Raw genomic sequence first — 19,500 nt, 5'->3', positions numbered from 1 at the left:
GAATAAATTCTGTGTCCATTGAGAGTTATTTTTACTAGCTGTAGCTTCTGTTATATCTCCTTAGACATCTTATCAGGCTGACAACAGTCCAGTGTTTTTCTTTTCTCTGATATAATTTTTGTTTCTACTCGGATCACATCAGGTTTAACGCCAGCTCTGACCAAAACAAAGAATTCTGCAAATATTATCTTCAGATTTTACATTTGTCTTCCTGTTTGAAGAGAAGCCAGGAATGCCAGAGTCCTTCCTTGCAGCAGAAGGACTTGCACAAAGACTAATTTAACTAGCTTGCTAAGCTTTCGGCTAAGGTCATTTTGCCACTTCCTGTATCCTGTTTTCTAGTCCCATTCAAGCTTCCTATCAATTGTTGACAAGAAGTTTGTTGATGAACATACCCTGAGAGGACCATAAACCAATTAGTGGAGCAAATAAAAAGGTTATGAAAGCCATGTCATAAATTGTGATTTTCCACTGTGTCACACGCATCTTAATTTTCAGTTAGCTTCATTGCAAAATAAAAAAGTTAATAATATTCATTTTCTTTGTATTTCCCTTCTCCCATTCCATTAGGTTTCAGTGGACTAGTTCAATAAAAGGATAAAGGAACACTATTCACTAGAAAACAGTTATTTAGGTACAATAATTTGTACTTTATGTCATATTATAATGGTGAGTGTAAATTTTCCTTTGAACCATATTTTATTAATGTTTTTTTTCCACAGAGTTACATCAAAAGAGTCTATAAATAAGTGATGTGCTCTGCCTGCCAGCTCTTACATGCATACCAATTACCTCTATTGGTTTCAGGACACGTAGTCAGTACTTTAAACAACCCAGATAATATTGCAAACTGAAATATTCAACATCTCCATCTTGGTATGCTGTCAGCATGCAGAGAACAATTATAATTGGTAATCAGTTTCACTGCTGGTAAGTTGAGTGGCATGATGCATTTTATATCCATGCTTATGTCAAACTCAATTAACATTCTAACACAGTGTGTTTCAAAGACACAGACCTAATCTGAAGGAACAACGCATTTTTTTATGTTAGAAATTCTTATATTCCATGAAGGGAACTTGAAGCACAAATACATTTATTAATACAATAACCGTCTGTTTTAGTTTCCAGAAGAAAAGGGAGAACATATATCTTTAGTTTCAAATACCCATTGTAAGTAGGGCTTTCAGAAAACATAAAATGATTGGGTTTTTTTTTCCCCTAAATACAATGTGCATTATGAACACCTTGGAATTGAAAAAGGTTAATTCAAATTTAAAACCAAACTAAATTAAACTGAAGCAGGCAATGTTTGTTTATTTCTTTAACAGTAATTCATAAGCATCACAGTGCCTTGACAAATTCAACACAAAATGAATAGGAAAATAAAATCACAAATAAGAAAAAGAACAAAGTGTATTTGGATCAAATCCTAAAGCTGATAAAAGGAGATGAAAGCTCTAGTGGGCAGTGCTGAAATATGGTTCATTCTCCCTAACAAATCCCACTCTCACGTCACTCAAACCCTTTTGCAGACTCTGTGGTATTCCTGCAGTTCTTAACATCAGTTTATGGCTTGAATTAGTCCTGTAGCACAGGCTATAGTTGTAATGTATACAAGGTCTGGAGAAGTCTGCATGACACAGACCACACTTCTTGTCCAGTAGTGTTCCGCCCACAGTTGGTTTCCTGTAGCATTACATAGATGGCCAGTACTTGCCAATCTGCATGCTCTGTTGGAAGTGACAGCATTTCCATAACACGTCTTCTCTGCATGTGCACTGTTTTATGCACTTACTGCATTATTTTCTTCTCTTAATTGTCACGTACACCCCTCCATATGGCACAGCAGCATTTGGCCTAGAGCTATGTGATAAAGGAACACCCAAGTGAGCTGTTTTGTTTCCATTTTTGCAGTAGAATTTTTTAGCACATTATAAACTATCTGATAATGTTACTCCTCTGGTAAAAGAAAGACCTTCAGCAGTATGATTCAGAGAAGACGTGAGATGAGACTGATCTCTGTCCTGATTCTCCATTGAAAACACACAAAAGTTGAGATGCTTAGCCATGCATTATCTGAACTATTTGAACCTCTCACATCTGCAAAATGGGCCTGGAGGTCTCAAAGGAACAGCCATTTATTATATTTCTGGCCCAATGGAATTAAGGGACATTTTTTCTCCTTTTCCCACCCCTACATGCTAGGCCTAAACAGCTTAATTTATTATGGGGCTGTTGGGACAAAAATCCTTCCCCAAGTTGTGGAGCAGCTGCTGAGTTCCTTACAGTTGCTACTTTCAACCTGGTAGTGTCCTCGGAATTTGCATTCCCCTTCTTTAAAAAAGTAGAGTACATTTGTGGATCAGCCAGCCTCACTGGCAAATCATCACTCACAGGAACACACCACACCCCCACGCGGAAGCTGAGTTTACCTGTAAACGGGGTGTGAATGGGCTTCTCATATCCTGACCACTCCTATGCAAGTACGGGGGAATTGTGTTAGTTCCACAATGGCCTGGGTTCCCACAGATGTATAGGAGATGGCAGGATTTGCTTTCCAGTGAAGTGTTTCTTCACAAATACAGGAGAAGTTCATACTGGTAAAGGACTCACCACATCACTTCCTGTATCCTATTTTCTGGTCTATTTCAAGTTTCCTATCAGTCATTGACATGGAGTTTATTGATCATGCCCCTTTCACCCTGGAAGTAGAGGCAAGGCCTCGTTTCACATCAAACCATACTTGTTTCTTTGTTTGTTTTCACCAAAAAGCTTAGTAACAATTGGACATCTAACTTAATGAATGTCAGTGAAAATGAGGTAGGATCAAAAGCTAAACAACACATTAAAAATTACTGAGACAAGTCACGAGGGCCTGATGAAATACATCCTAGAATACTCAAGGAGTCGACTGAGGAGATATTTGATTAACTTGTAACAGCCGTGCAGGGCGTGGTGCAACCAGAAAGTTGATTACTGTAATGCAATGCAAAGGGATCTTGCATTTACTGTGTATGACTTATGTTGATCCCGGGTTATTATAAACAACCTCTTTATTTGATTTTTTCCCCTTCCTACCATGAAAACTGGAATAGTTGCATCAAGATTAAATCTATTTAATTTTGTACAATTATCAATTAACGAAGCACCTTAAAGAAGGTAATGGCAGGATATTTTAGAAATAAAATTATTTTAAGATAATTAAGAAACTGTAGCAGCTCTGACATCATATACCTTAGTCTTGAACTGAAACTTTTTTACCATTGTGTAAGGAATCTGCAGCCTTATCCATTTTCCTCATCTTTCATTTCCTTTTTGCTTTTTTCACTGCCTGAATTCACAGAAAATAATAGTTCTTATTAAAACAATGGAAAAGAAAACATTCTAATAGCATCTATGAGTCTTTGATGTTCATATGATTTATTATTTGCAGATCCATTTCAAATCTCTGAAGTTTGAGACACTGATTTATTCCTTCAGTATAATATCATCTGGCTTTTCAATCAGCACAATATAGTCCTGATCTTCTTTGTAAATAGTGTGTCTGCATGAAAGAAAACTGTGTTCACTTTCCATAGATATTCATATAATAAAGATTTTACTGGTACAAATATTTGTAGAAACCAAATTTCAGATTTGAATTTGGAAATATTTATGGGAAAAGAATGTTCAGTTTACATATCTGAAAACTTGCTCCAAAGATGGTTGCGTATTCATTCACTCAGAAAACAGAAACAATACCATATGACTTCTCTGAAGAATCATAATTAAAGCAATGCAACTCAAGTGTTTAAATATTGATGTCAAATACTCACAAGCTTTCCATGGTTAAATCAGAAATAGATTTTTAATTTGGGGAATAAATACTGTTGCCCCCTTTTGACCCAAATGGCTGGTCAAAGCTTAGGCCATGGGTGTATGTCATTTGGTAGTAGAAACTGATAGTTTGGTATTTTCTTTGATGGATTCTTCTTTATTACAACCAATGTATAAAGTCCTGTTCCTCCAAATGCAGGAGGAAACAAAAACAGGTTCTTAACTTACAGCCCCAGAGCATCTCAAGCCAACACCAGACCCAAAAGTGCTCTCAATGGCCTATTTAGAGTGAGGACATAAAAAGAACCGCCCATCTGGATGGTACTAACTCTGGCTTAATCATCCCCTTTCAGTATAGACCCATTGTGCACATCCGAAAATAGGCAGCCAAAAAAGGAGGCAACCAAAATTAGTCACCACTTTGGAAAATGCTGGTTTGGATCTTTGCTCCCAATAATATCTTCAGGCCAACTCTTTAATTTTATTAGGAGGTCAAACATTTGCTTTGAAGTGTGGATTGCCAAGCTGAACAGTCAGCTCAAAGACAGACTTGCTTTGTTGCATTGGAAAAGTAAGTGCAAAGATTATGATCTCCATTATGAGTATTAGAGTCAATCTAGCATAAGAAATGGGTTCTTCAGTGTGGGGCTTTTTTTCAAAATTAACTATGTAAGAATATTAATCAACCAGCAACATAGTCTTGAATGAACAAGCACACTGAAAGCATTTTAGCAAAGCCTACCTAATTAGCTTTGAGCAGTGGCATCGACTAAAAACACTTCTTAAGCACGGCTGCCAAAGTGTGCACGGGGAGTACAGTAGCCATTATAACCAGGCAGTGGCATCTCTGGGACTACAAAACTTTGCTGAACACTGGGAAGTCAGTTATATCAGCCTGCTAAGCAGTTAATGTCTTGTCACACACATCTGTGTTTACTACTATCAGATACTCCCAGATGTTCAAATTGCCTATGTTTGATGGTCATTCTGGGACCCTTCTGATGATGAGAAGCAAAAGTTATTAGAGAAGTACAAATCCTCACTGAAGTTAGATCAAGGACTGTCTTTAAGATTGGGATATTGGAGTGATATAAGTGAAAGATTGTACACTAACAAGCATAAAAAGAAAATTAATTTGGTAACCTTAATTAATGCTCTTTATATAGTCTCTCTCTCTCTCCTGATTTTCATAAATACAGTGATTTTTTTTAAATTTGAATTTTAATGCTCATGAAAGTGAGGAACTGATCACACTGCCTGGAGCTAGGCAGAGCGCATCAGGAACTGTTTAAGGTTCCATACACAACTCTACTAGTTAATTAACTTCAAACCTGACCTGCAATATCCCAGCTATCACAGTCCTGGCTTTCTCCTGAAATGATTCTGCCAACAGTGCTAAATTGTTCAATGGTTTTGTCATTTAGGCAAATCTGATGAAACCATCAAACACATTTTCAAGAGTTTTGAAATGTTTCCTTCCACGTGTTGCGATATGTAAACACTCAGATATTCTTTGTCCACTACCAGCTAAAGCTTCTATATCCCCACAGTGCAAACACGCATGTAAGGAGTTCCATTGAACACAACAGGAATACTTGCATGTAAAGTTACTCACCTGTATATGTGCCTGCAGGATCAGGATATAAAAATTTACCTACTTTTCACATAATATCTGGTCAGTTATTCACAGACTTCTGAATTGGTTGTTCATTATTCAAATAAGCCTCCAGAGGAATATACACACCAAATGTTGTCTAAAAGAACATTTAAAATACTGTGTTCACATAGGTAATATATTTTTTACAAACAAAAAGCATTGGGTTTCTAGGTATTTGACTTCATTGTCTATAAAATGGATCCAAACATACCAAGATTCAAAGGCCAGAAGGGACCACTGTGATCATCTTGTCTGATCTCCTCCTGTATTATTCCTAGAGCATACCTTTGTCAGTGATGTAGAATCCACCATGACCCTTGATAAATAAAATATTTTCAGAAAGTGCCCATGAGACTTTTTGTATTCATTTTAGTACTTGAAATGAGTAGCTCTGCAATACCCATAGTCTAGTACTAGTGGCTTCTGAGAGTGCTACCAAATAGCTGCAGGTACAGCATTATTTTATCCTGCCACTTCTTAGAACTGTCTTCTGGGAATCATTCCTTTAGCCAATCAGTATTTCTGACATTAAAATATTCTTGAAGCATCACTTTCCAGGACTTAATTTGTAGGAAAAACATCATTGTCACTGTGGGTGTGCCTTGCCAAAGACTAACAACCATCCTATCTCACACAGAGTGGTGGGCACCCCAGGATTACAGGTATCTGAATCCTAGTCAGATACTTTGATTGCTACTGTAATCTTTTCTTTAAGGGCCACATTCTGATCTCATTCACACTGTTGTAAATCAAGAAAAATTCCACTGAAGCCATTGGAGTTCCTATAGATTTAAACTGGTTTATATATGAGCAAAATTTGGTCCAGTGGATTTATACCACTGTGAGAGCAAAATCATGCCTGTAGTAATCCACATTAATATTCTAAGCCACCACCACCCACCTTCTGCCAGACATTCATAGTTATAGTTGTGACCGGACATGGTGAAAAAAAGCAAACATTTAATGAAGATTTTGGGTAGTAGTTTACTGAAAACCACATTTTTTAAATAAATGATTGAAAACACAAAATATAGAAAAAACATTACCAGTTCTAGTTGTGACTCATAAAAAGGCACATTAAACAGCTTTAAAATCACCAGGGTTAGGGGAGAGAGAGCTAATTGTGAACCAAATAAATTGTATGTTCATTTTTTTCCTTATTTAAAAAGACTCAAATGAGAAATTTAGGGGGGAAAACCCAAACAACAAACTCACAGCACAACTTAAAGGTATTCCTAACACAAGTAAGCATTAAAGCTTATCTCCCAGAACTCACTGGGAGAGAAAAGTTCTCACCTACTCCTCTGCGTCCTTCCCCCCTCCCCCGGTGCCTGGGCTCTTATACTACCTCGCTGCTAAACTCTGACCTCACCTGGAAGAGATAAAGCTTCTTCTTAACTTGGAAAAATACCCATTTACTCACACAGGATATAAACTGAGCAACTAACTTGCCAAGTCTACTGGTTTTCCCCAAGGGAAAAGAACATTTGCAATTCCCCTCATAAGAGAAGAGGCACAACTCAGGGTATGGCTACACTGGCGATTTGCAGCGCTGGAAAGCCTCCACCAGCGCTGCAATTAGTAAGTGGCCACACCTGCAAGGCACTTCCAGCGCTGCAAACTCTGGCTGCTGCTGCTGGCCTGGCCATCATCCATCTCAATATGGGGAGGATTCCAGCGCTGGTGCTGCAGCGCTGGGTCATCAACACACACACACACACCAGCTGTGATTGGGAATAGGATATGATGATGAGAGATGTTGTGCCTGTTCAGCCACATCAGTCACTCAGTCTCTCTGGCTCAGGCCTGACCCCCCCGACTTGCCCCCCCGGGAAATTTAAAAATCTTCCTGTTGCTCAGCCAGGTATGGAATGCATGGTATGGAATAATCTCAGGTGATCTTCCACCACGTGGCAGCGTGGCGTGGCAAACGAGCCCCAGCATGGATAGCGCTGAGAATCAGTGTGGGGAGGGAGAGGTTTCTGCAGGCACAGCTGCGCTCTAGCCAATAGTCGCTGAATATTGCCCAGGTATCGAGGCCATGATGGAAAGGGGCCATGGGCGTGGCGCGGGGCATGCAGTGTGTAAAAAAGGAGCAAAAATAAAGTGCAGCAAGCAGCTATTGCCAAAGGCGCAGAGAGCGAGCGCAGCCCTGGCCAACCCCCGGTTTTGCATGTTTTTGTGATGGATTTGATGCGTGAAACCACACCCAACATGGACACCAACCACAAGAGAGGAGGGAGAGGAGGAGAGGGGGGGAGGGGGGGGAGTGGGGAGGAAGCTGGGGTGGTGGGGGGGAGGGAGGCAGGCAGTCAGCAGTCAGGAGCCAGAGGAGGAGCAGGAGCCAGGAGCGCCCTGCGAACTGCAAAAGAAAAGCAGAAGAGCAGGTCCAGGAGGTAGCAGCTTTTTGCTTGGGATTTTTTGCAGGAGGGGATGGGATGGAGGATGAATATGCAATGATGGCATCCATCCTAATATCCTGGTACTCTGCACTCTCTAATCTGCCTGCATCTGCTTCTGTAATCTCTGTAAACTCTTCCAAGCAATTCAAGGAGCAAAGCGTGTGAGAGCCAAAAGGGTCCCTGCCAGGATTGTCCCCACCCGCGTAGGGAACCATGCAGGCACAGGGGGTCCAGGGGGGGGGGGGCGGAGCTGCACACCAGAGGCACGCTGATGCGGACCCCTCCGGTGCTTTGATTGTTGTAGACTTCTTCCTTTTCTCTTAGGAGAAGAGAGATATCTTCCAGTATTAGGAGACAGTGCTGCTGGAGGGAGTGTGTGCTGCTGCTTTGCCCAAGCCAGTGCTGCTGCCTGCCTTTAACACCCAAAGCAACAAAACAGGCCCTGTTCCCCAAAAGCAAAAAATCACCCAAGGGGCAGGGAACCCCAGGGGCCCCAGGTGGGCATGCTGCTGCTGCTGCTGCTGCTTACTGCTTGCCTTTAACAAAAGCCCCAAAACCCAACAAGTCACCATGGCCACAAAGCCAAGCACCCAGCAGGGCAAAACCAGTGGGAGGAACCCCAGGGTAATTCCTGCTGGACATGGCAGCCTGCTGCTGCCAAGCTGCTTGCTGCCTGCCCCTAACAAAGCCCCAAAACAGCAAAGCCAAAGCACTGAAGCAGGCAGCACCCAGCCCAGGCAGGGGAGATGCAGAGGACATGGCAGTGCTGCTTTCCCCAAGTACTGCTTGCTGCCTGCCCAAAACCTGCTTGCTGCTGCCCTTTAAAAGCCCCCAAAAACAAACACCCAGGCAAAAGCCAGCCCAGGAACCCCCAGGCAAACCACCCCAGGAACCCCCTGGGGCATTCCTGAGGGGCTGCTGCCTTGCCTGCCTTTGCTGCCTGCCTTTACACCCTGCCCAAAAAGCAAAAAAAAAGGCACAACCAGGGCAGAAAAGCACCCTGCCCAATTCAGGAGGGACAGGCCCAGGTGCCCCCACTGGGGACATGGGGGCAGCTGCTTACCCCCTGACCCGCGGCAGGCAGTAACCCCTGAGGTACCCATTGAGGGCTAATTACTTATTATTACTATTTTGAGAGGAGAATGAATGTGAGTGTGCTGCTGATGCTAGTGAGGAATGCTTGTGAGACTTTAAAATAACTTCAGATTATACTTAGTGTTCTCTTAAAATCTGTCTTTTGTTGTTGCAGTGACTGAGTGACTGAAGAGTAGTCCTGGGCCAGCAGAAGAGAAGAAAGAAAGAAAAAGAAAAACCCTGAGGAGGACAAGAGCAAAGAGAAAAAAGAAAGTCAGTAAGAAACCAGTGTGCAACAGAAAAAAGGAAAAAAAAAAGATGAGAAAAGATGCAGAGAAAAAGAACAAGGGAAACAGAGCAGGAGCGCAGAACAGACGCTGAAGCAAAAAAACAGAAGCTATGCAGCTCTGCACGCAATGCTGGCAGAGACCCACCCCAAACCTCCAAAACCTCAGGCCAGAACCTACCACTCCATCAACACCCCCCCCCAACCTCCCATGCCTCCCAGTGCTAGCTCCCAATGTCAGCACCAGCAGCCAGTCCCAGCACATCACCCACCCCCCCTGCACCCCCATCACCCACCCCACCACCTGTACACCAGAGAACTACGACCCTGGCACACACACACCCCCACTCAGTACAATCAGACAACACACAATGGTGCACAGCACACAATCCTGTACTGCACTACACTGAAAATGTTGAGCTCAACTATTATGACCTAGTTTTTTACTTCCTTTTTTTAAAAAATGTTTTTTTTTTATTAAAATTATTATTATTAAGTGAAAAAAAGTAATCAAAAAACAAACACAAAGAAAAACATCCAAACAAAACACAAAAAACAAAAAACATAATCAAGCACATCACTCCCAACTCCTGCTCAAAAACCCTGTAAACAAAACTGTGGGCTGTCAGCCAAACCCCTTTCTCCTCTCCCCAAATGCCCTGTTCCTGTGGGCCTGTGCCGGTCTGGTGCCTTTCTGGCTGTGCAATTCTGGCCTATTCAGCTGCATGTTGCCGCTCATGCCTCGGATGGAACCTTCATGCTTCTCTGCTTCAATATTATGGAGGACAAAGCACCGAGCAACACACTTCCCGATGCTGCTTTCCCAAATCTAGCTTCTCCAAAACATGCTTCCAGCGTCCCAGCTCCCAGCCAGCTTCCCACAGCACTTCCATCAGGCTCAGCCAGTCTGTCCTGTGGTCCAATCGGCCCTGGCCTGTCCTGTATGCCCCTGTGCTCCTGTGCCATTTATGGGCAGCGGCGGGTTCAGGAGCTGGGTTGTTCATCCTGAAGAACTTTTCTCTTCATCTCTTTATCCTCGGATTTCCTGTCCATTCTGTGCTCTCTCGGAAACTGTTCCAAGATTTCCTGCTGCATCTCCTTTGAAGCCCCGCCTGCCGATAGCCCGGCATCATGCAAGTGGTCAAGCCAGGCCTGAAAACCATAATCCAATCTATTACCATTGACACAAGAGAAGAACAGGCATTGTGAAAACCCAAATAGATGTCCTAGTTCCCCATTTCTAGTCCCCCCATTCCCCACAGGAGGATGCCACATCCAACCCACAAACCCGACCCTACAGTCGGTCCACCCTCCCCCCCCTGCCCCACCCTCCCACCCAGGATCGATTAGCTGCCCTGTCCCACTGGTGCAACCACGCCCACTTCCCGACAGACCAACGATTCCAATCAAGTCGGTAGCTTCCTGGGCCAAACTGGTTCCCACCGTCAGGGCGCTGTCTCCAGCAGCCCTCCAGTCCTCAACTTTGTGTCCATGTGCCACAGGGCGTAGCTCAGCTCACCCCAAGTGCTCCTCCTTTTGGCACTCCCCTCAGCAGCAGCCATGTCACCACTGAAAGTGGCTTTCACTCCATGATCAGACTTCCACTGCTCATCATCTGCCCAAGTGCTCCACCACACGTCTCCCCACTGAGCATGCTCATCAGCGGAGCCCAAAAAGCCATGTCACCAGCTTCCATTTCACACATCACTCATCATGTCACTCAAGCTGAGCTGAGGCATGAATCAACTCATCAGAATTGGCAAACTGAGCTGAAGTCAGCAGCAAATTCCTCTCAGCAGTGCAGCTCTGCGACAGTCAGCAGCAAATGGCTGGCAAAAAAGGAAACAGAAGCGTGAGCGATGCTGGGGGACAAAGCGTGGCACACGGGGCGGAAGCGCAAGAATGGGAATGACCACCACACACCACTGGCACCCGCTGGAGAACTCAGCTTGCCTAAACGCCAGGGCTGGAATGCCCGCTGGCGCCGCAAATGCGGCGCATGGCTGCACACTGCTACACTGCCAGCCCTGAGCCACACCACACAGCCCAGCTGCTGGGCACAACTGCATGGCTGGCGCTGTACACAGCTAGCTGTAGTGTGCGCCAGCTTGCAGCGCTGCAACCAGATGTAGTAAAGACAGAGGGAATTGTTTATTCAGATGGTAGTCACACAAACACTTGCTCTCCCTATCTGTCTAGGTCATAGGCTGAAGAACACAGCTTGTGCTGCACAGTGATAAAACACAGGGTCTGCCTAAATCTTGGCCTAGGTTAAACAGTCACCAAATGGCTTGCTGACTGCACTGTAACTTCCTCTACAAAACCTTTGACCCTGCTTTGGGCATCTTACAGCCATGAGCTTCTGCAGGAATTTAAACCACTTAGATGTTAGCATGGTGTTTGGGTCAGAGCAGCTGATACAAATAAGTGTGGATCATCAGAGTAATTCATCACCCCAGATGAATGGGCAAAAGCAATTTTAAAAATCATTGTGCTGAATTACACCAATTACAAACACACATCTGAAAGCAATATGGCTACCTGGCTCCTAAACTACATTTCCCATAACACCAGTGGCTTATGGTCAAGGGTTGAAGCCTCTTCCCAGCTTTAAAAGCACCTTCTTGGCAGAGTTTCTGCCTTGTGTGGTAGATACTAAGGATGGGCAATGTTACCCATGTATCTACTAGCCACAGTATAGTATAAGAAGTTTCCACACAAGCAGCTTTAACATCAGCATAGCAAGGTATCTTACTGACAACTGATGCATTGTTTCTGATAAATACTAGCTCTAGCATATAATCAGGAATGATCTATTGTGAAAATCAAAGCCTTCAATTCTAATTATCAAGTTATGTGAAATAGGGAATAACAAAAACACTAAATGTTAAAGTCTCTATTCTGCTTTCTTCTCAGTTTAGTACCTAATAGCTCAGTCCAGCAACTGTTAGTTGTGGAAGTTAACACACTGAGCTTAATTCTTGTTTCATAGCAGAATAAATAGGAGCAACTCCACTGAAATCATAGAAATTACACCCTTGCAAAAGAATGACTGAGTCCCATATTACCTCTAATGGGATTATTCATGCGAATAAGAACTACTGCTAAAAGAAACAACTTAAAGGTTTGGCCCTACATTTTAAGAACACACTTTTGCACATAAATGTCATAGTCTGCTCTGGTTCAGATGAATATTTTAATGCTTACCTCACTACATACCTGCAAGGTGATGCTTTGCCCCTTTTTGCACTGAATGGGAAAAAGGTGAACAGGGCCGTGGAATTCATGAATGTATTGCTAAAATGGCTTCCTGATTTGAATATCTTTCTGCTATTACTAAAGCCACAAAAATCTGGAGTAGAACAGGAATGAGCTTATTCAACTTGCTATCTGTTGATATGTGACAGGATCTATACTGCTTGAAGCAATTTCTTTTTTCTTTCTTTCTTTATTATGAAAGGGGATTAGCAAGTTTTCTTTCCCTATTTGGCTGTAGCCTTATTTTGCTTTACAAATGTTTCTTTGGGTATTGTCAGGGCTGTTATTTTTTTTTCTTTGCTTTATATCATATATATGCATGGTGAACACACTACAAAGAAGTTGTTTATATTACGCTGTGTGATCATGATAGATTGTTTATTTTGACATCTTGAGGAAGTTATAAATATATGCCTAGTTTTTTAGAATGGGTTGTCGGTCAAAATGGTAACAAATGGCTGCTGATTTGGCAACTGTTGAAATAATAAATGTGTTTATCACCTCTTCATTTCAGTACAATAGAACTATGGAATGAGAATAATGGAATTGTTTGGAATGCAGTTAAGGACTATACCTGTAGTATGATATTTTTGTGTTCATGCATAGCTATGTCATATGGAGATATTGGGTTTAATTTTCAGAAGCATCTACAGCCTCCATTGTGCAAACACTTGTTCTTAACTCTATGACTGCGAGTACTTCTATTAATTTCAATGAGACTAGTCATGATAAGACAGATGATGATACACTCTATCATCAGTAGATTTCTAGCCCACAATTTTACAGACAGGGAAACTAAGGCATACAGAGAAGTGATTTGTCCAAGGTCACCCAGCAAGCTAATGGCAGAGCTGGGAATAGAATCTGGGTCACCAGAGCTCTAGTTTACTGTGCCATTCCTTGGTACACACTGCCATACATTTGTTTGCAGGATCAGTGCCATAATGACTTAGTAGCCTCAGTCTTTCAACCATTTAAGTGCTGTTCAAAATTGTGCCCATGGCTACTAAGTAAGACCTCTACCCTGAAGTTAGATCCATGCAGGCAGATCCAATGGAGCCCCATTGATCCTAGGGGTTTGCCTACATGGATCTGACCGCAGCTTTGGCGCATGATATGCTACTTCAGAGAGAGATGGCTTTATGGAAAATAAGAAATAACCTTACCTTTAAAAAAAAATTGTTTAAAATGTTTCTGACAGGCCGAGTTCTTGTCAAGTATGTTTCACAAAACTTGAAGCAATTTACAATAGAGACTGCATAAATCTATTTGGTAATTTTGGATTAAAACTGTGTTTGAAAACAATGCTGCTATTAGGAAATATGCCTTTTCCACTGATCAAGTGATGCTATAGTTCTGTTCACTGAATTTACTAACATTTAGAGAGTTAGAACAGCAGACTCTCATTTCAGAGAATAGCTCCATAATTTCATGCACCTACCATAAAAACAAGCAAATTGACACCCTGCCAGGAGTAGCCAGAGGAGATCTTAGAAGAGAGTTCATAATGATACTGTTGCCATATTGCATGCCTGTAAATAATTCATTAAGTCAACCACCCTTTTGTTTTAAGCAAACATGAGCAGATGCCTTTTTAAATTGGATGCAGACAACAGTTTTCTGCATGTGATTGTAATATGACTCTTAAAGAGTAACATTTTTGTCTTATTGATTTTTGTAGTGTTATTGACTCTGATGATTCTCAGTGATTATGGCTATTAACCAATGAGAGACAAGATGGGTTTCCTCTGTGCCCCCCCTTTTATTGTTTTCATTGTTTTGTGTGGGTGCTAAATTTCATAGTGAAGCATAGCAATGCAGAAGCTAACAAAATTAATTCATAAGCAATTAAGTAAACTAAGGAGGCTTTCATGGTCCTGAAATCTTAGCATTATTTGTATAATATGAAACTTGCTATTCAGATATGTTTAGCCCTGTTTCTGAAATCTTTTTGCTTTCCTGTTTGGAAAATAAGTGTATAGGAATAGCCTATTCATTAATAGACATGAAACCATAACAGTTACAGGGGATGGAGAGGAAGGTTAAGGTAGTATTTGCAAAACTGATGACTCCTTAGTATGCAGTTCATGAAGTCATGTAACACCTTTCAAAATACCATGATTATAAAGTATGGAGGGGTATAAAATATGTCCTTATCTCTAACCTTGTTCTATGTCCTTTCCCCTCCCTGCAAAGACCTAAATAGTAAAGCATTGCCTCTTCATCCAGTTGGGATTTTACAACCCCCTTTTTTACATTAACATATTCCCGCTTATACATTCACACAGCATCAATTTTCTTTAGAAATTCTGATTCTAAGCATGTAGTGAAACATTTATACACACAAAAATAGATGCTATGTGTATCAAAAATTAGACTAGAACCTACTGAAATGTGGTTTTCTTTAATGTATATTTATATGCTAACTCTTTTTTAAAAAATCCTTAAATCCTTATTGTGAAATATTCTATGGTACAAATTCCATTCTATTTTGAGTAGCAAATAGTATACATTTTAACTTTTTACTGACATAATTTTACCATGAAAGCTTCCTGTCCTTCAGAGTCTGCTTTAAGGATAAACCCCAAACAGATGTTGAGTATTATTATCCAGAAAATAAAATGGAATGTTTTATTGGTCCAGCTAATGTTTCAGAAAGGTTACGGTCTTTTTACACGTTTGTAAGAATTTATGAGCTATAAACTACAAATCCTTTTGCATATGGGTTACACAACTTCTATGCTGTAGCAAAAGCACATGAAAATGTTTTTAAAAATCATTGTATTTGATATATTGGAACTAATTCATCACTGCCTTATTCTGGTTTTATATCAGACCAACTGAAGTAAAGCAGAGGCTAATCAGGCCCATTGTTCCTGTTTGTCTTTTTTTTATATTTCCCTATTGTTGTCTGGCTTTTAAGAACTGAATGGGAATATGCCATTTCATTCTTCAAAGGAACTCCAATATTGTGGACAAAGAACCAGAAATGTAACATGCATAAAATATATAATATATAATTAACAGAGTCATAGATTCTAATGCCAAAAGGGATCATGGTCATCTAGTCTGACCTCCTACATAACACAGGCCATAGAACCTCACCTGATAACATCTGCATCAAGTCCATTATGAACAAAGCAGCCTAAATGTCAATAAAAAAAATGCAGAACTTTATTAGTCTAATTTGACTGGCATATTGGCATAGGGTAGTCATGAAATACTCTATTAGGCCCTGACCCTGTCAACACTTACCCATGCGCTTAATTTTAGAATCATGAATGATCACACTGACAATGGGTCTACTCACATGTGGAAAGTTAAGCAAGCCTAAGTGTTTGCAATTTCAAGGGTTTAGTTAAAGTTGAAAAGCAGAATAAGAGTAATTATTCAGTTAAATTGTACAAATGGTGTAAATCAGTCTCAATCCACAAAATTCTACAGACAAGAATGGTCTACTTTTTGGTGTATTAATAAAAATGTCCCAATAATCTTCTTGACTACAATAGGTAAATCAGGCTATCATGTTTATGAGGGCTGGATTAGATGCTGACCAACTTGAATTGATAGCATTTGTTTTAATTAAAAAATCATTCCAATTTTTTTTAAAGTGCCTTTTATTTTTAACCTTGGATATAATAAATGATTTAATTTTTTTCCCAACAGAGCTTGAAATTGTGTCACTTATGTGAGATGTATGATATGCTGATTTTCTGAGTGCATGAAGAACATGTATTGAAATCTCTTTCAGAAAGATTTACAGTATTAACCTAAGGCTATTTTAAGTCACAGTCAATCTTTATGAAAACAGCACAGAGATTACAAAGATCCTTTTTTTCCTTGTGATTGCAAACCAATATTTTAAATGCAAGCTGTTTGAAGAAAATAGTTTTGTATGTTCATACTTTGAAAATACTCCCGAGGTTGTGACTTTTTTCTTTTTTTCCCCTTCGGTGCTCGAACGTTACATGAGTTAGAAAGACTGTTACCTTGTGTCATCCAGAACTGAACAAATGGCTTTAAATTAAACTGATTCAATTGAGAATCATTCAGTTTCAACTAGATTGCACTTTGTGTAAACTACTAGGTAGTCCTAAAAGGTCATCTAAGTATGTCTATAGTTAAAAACAAATGATGAGGTTATATTTTTTCAGCTACCTTTACCATATTTAGACCCCAGTCCTACATATACTTTTCCTCAGATGTAAGCACTGAAGTCAAATGGTATATTTTCACATGCTTAAAGTTAAGCACAATATAATTTTTTTGTAGGATCATGGCCTGAAACTACAAGCTTCAAGCATAAACACCAGATGTGGGAGAAACCTGACTTCTCTGAATCCACTAGTGACACTCCCATTTACTTCAATTGGGCTAATATTTCACCCTAGACATGCAAAATAGTCTTCAAAATGTAAAACTAATAAAAAATTGTTCTTCTTTCATATATTGTTATGGATTAAACAGTGAGACAGTGTCCCTGAAAAAAACTTCCTACAATACAAGGACTAATGGGGCAATGAAGAGAAGTTTCTCTTCACTATACCAGACCTTAGGTGCCCCCAAGGCCATTCCCCAGCTTCTTTGGGAGATGCCCTCTCCTAATCTGCTTCCAGTTCTGGTTTATCAGAGAACTGGACTTCCTACTAAATGGTTACCTACACTGTGCTGTGTGCCTATCACAGTGCAACAAAATGAATTTTACAACCTACTTGCCAGGTCCTTGGCCTACTGAGAGGAAGGTGACAAAACACCACACTTCCCAGGATACTCTGACAGCGAGGGGGAAATACCTTCCTATCACCAAAAAGGTGACTAGCATGATAGCCACAGCCAGCAGCATATTATCGCCTAGGCCAACAAGGCCTAGGCCTAGGGTGGCAAATTTGCAGGGGTGCTCGCGACCCCTCCCCAAATCCGCCCCTTCCCCAAATCCCCGGCCCGCTTCCTCTCCCAGGCACGCCGCGCTTCCCTCCTTCCACCTCCCTCCCAGGCTTGCTGTGCAAAAGCTCTGGGAGGGAGGGAGAAGCGAGTAGCGGTGCGCTTGGAGGAGGAAGAGCAGAGGTGAGCTGGGGCTCGCGGGCGTGGGGAGTAACCTGGGGGGGGCCGGGAACCGCTCCCTGCCCCAGTTCACCTCTGCTCCACCGCTGCCATTCCCCGAGCATGCCGCAACTCCCCTTCTCCCCCCTCCCTCCCAGGCTTGCTGCGCGAAAGCGCTGGGAGGGAGGGAAGGAGAAGTGAGTAGCGGCGCGATCGGAGGAGGTGGGGCAAAGGTGAGCTGGGGCCAGCGGGCACGGGGAGTAACTCTTGGGGGTGGGGGCAGGGAGTGCCTCCCCAACTCATCTCCACTCCACCACTGCCATCCCCCAATGCGCCACAACTCCCCTTCTTCCTTGTTCCCCCCCCCCAAGCTTACTGCAGGGGAGCAGAGGTGAGCTGGGGGGGGTGCAATTTTTTGAGGGCCTAGGGGTGCCAAATTTGTTAATCCACCACTGGCCACAACAAAGCCCAAAAATATGGTCCCACTCTAATCCCCAGGGGAGGGGGTCAGCAGGGAGCTTTTTTTATAAGCCTTCCCCTTTGGTGCACTGAAGCCAATAGGATTATGCGGCACCCTTCTGTCCAATCAGTCAGCCACAGAGATCCCCTTCTTCCTTCCTTCCTCGAGCCCACAATTGCCCATGAGCAGGGAAAACAGCAGTGGTGCAATCCTTAAAGGGGCCAAGGGTTTTGTTTCTCCTGCTGCCCCAGAGACTGCAGGGACGGGGCATTCTTTTACCAGTGGTGATGCTTTTCTTATTTCACATCATACTAAATTTACTTTCCTGAGGCTATGGCTACACTACAGCTTAAATCATCATAAGTTATGTCACTCAGAGGTGTGAATTAGCCACCCCCTGGAGTGACATAATTTATGCCGACTTAAGCACTGGTGTGGACAGCACTATGTTGACAGGAGAAGCTCTCCCACCAACATAGCTGCCGCTGCTCTCGGGAACTGGAGTAATTAAGTCGACAGGAGGGCTCTCTCCCATCTGCTTAGAGCGCCTACACAGAGAGGTTACAGTGGCACAGCTACATTGATGCTGGTGCTGCACTACTGTAAGCTGTCTAGGGTAGCCATAGCCTGAGATAGGTAACCCTTACTCCAAAGCCTTGCTGGTACCAAAACTTATCAGAACATCTGGTAGGCAGGTTGTCCAATGCTGACCAACAGAACTGGTGCTGATTTCTCTGAAAAATGGTTTGTCTCAACATGACTCCCTCAAACACTTCATTATTACAAAGCTTTTGTTTAGTTTCCCGGAGGCTGTTACCACCTGCAATTTTCATAGCATATCAAAGTTTCAGGGTGATTTGCCTTTTTGTGGGCCATGGTATAATAGATAATAAAGTCATATTTTTGCAGTTTGTAATGAGACTGACAGCTTTCTTGAGTCTTAGTTCAATGTGAGCCAAATTCAACAAATATTGTATTTACCAAATGTTTTTTTGACCTAGATATTTTTAATCGCTTATTAAATACTCTTTCCATATTGTTGGATGCAAATGTGAAATCGTCTTACAAAATTTTGAATGACCTAAAAGCAATTTTTGTTTTTACTGCCATTAGCACTCATCAAAACATTAGACCTGTCTGTCTGTTGGAATTTTGATAATGACTCATGCACATTTAGTTGGCTCGTACTCTCATTGACTGAGAAGACTGTATAGCTAACCCACGAAGACTTCCGAATGGCTGATTTCAGCAACATTGAGAAGTGCATCCACCTCCAACTCAAGACAATGGTCAAAGTATTGAGAAGTATACACCAAAAGGAACTTTTTTTTAATAACATGCACAGTCTCTTCTCTTTCTAGTCATTACTGAGGTCCCATCTGTCCATTCATTCTGCTGCTTAAATCATTCTTCATTAGCTTTCTGCATAGTTCTCATAGACAGTAGATATTGAGTGTTGCCTTTGCTGTAGGATTTTATTACTTCCACAAGGACAAGAAAATGT

General features: G+C 41.8%; 2 long non-coding RNA genes across 4 annotated transcripts in view; one reads left to right on the top strand and one right to left on the bottom strand.

The window, feature by feature from the left end:
- Nucleotides 1–573: 573 nt before the first annotated feature.
- LOC120408753 lies at nucleotides 574–13,798 on the bottom strand. Of its 2 annotated transcripts, none has more exons than XR_005600944.1 (4): nucleotides 13,663–13,798; nucleotides 5,435–5,573; nucleotides 3,238–3,334; nucleotides 574–1,866 (listed from the first exon to the last, which is right to left on the bottom strand). It is a non-coding gene; the product is annotated as an uncharacterized LOC120408753 (long non-coding RNA). The 2 variants fall into 2 exon arrangements; XR_005600943.1 differs by lacking the exon at nucleotides 13,663–13,798 and adding an exon at nucleotides 5,688–5,794.
- LOC120408756 overlaps nucleotides 11,862–19,500 on the top strand; it is a 25,209-nt gene continuing 17,570 nt past the window's right edge. For both annotated transcript variants that reach the window (XR_005600949.1, XR_005600948.1), the window contains exon 1: nucleotides 11,862–11,984. This is a non-coding gene — a long non-coding RNA (uncharacterized LOC120408756). The remainder of the gene's footprint in view (nucleotides 11,985–19,500) is intronic.

The sequence above is a fragment of the Mauremys reevesii genome, linkage group 6 (assembly GCF_016161935.1).
Source record: "Mauremys reevesii isolate NIE-2019 linkage group 6, ASM1616193v1, whole genome shotgun sequence".
NCBI classification, from domain to species: domain Eukaryota; kingdom Metazoa; phylum Chordata; order Testudines; family Geoemydidae; genus Mauremys; species Mauremys reevesii.
The sequence above is the reverse complement of the archived record's forward strand: the minus strand, read 5'-3'. Positions and strand labels throughout refer to the sequence as shown.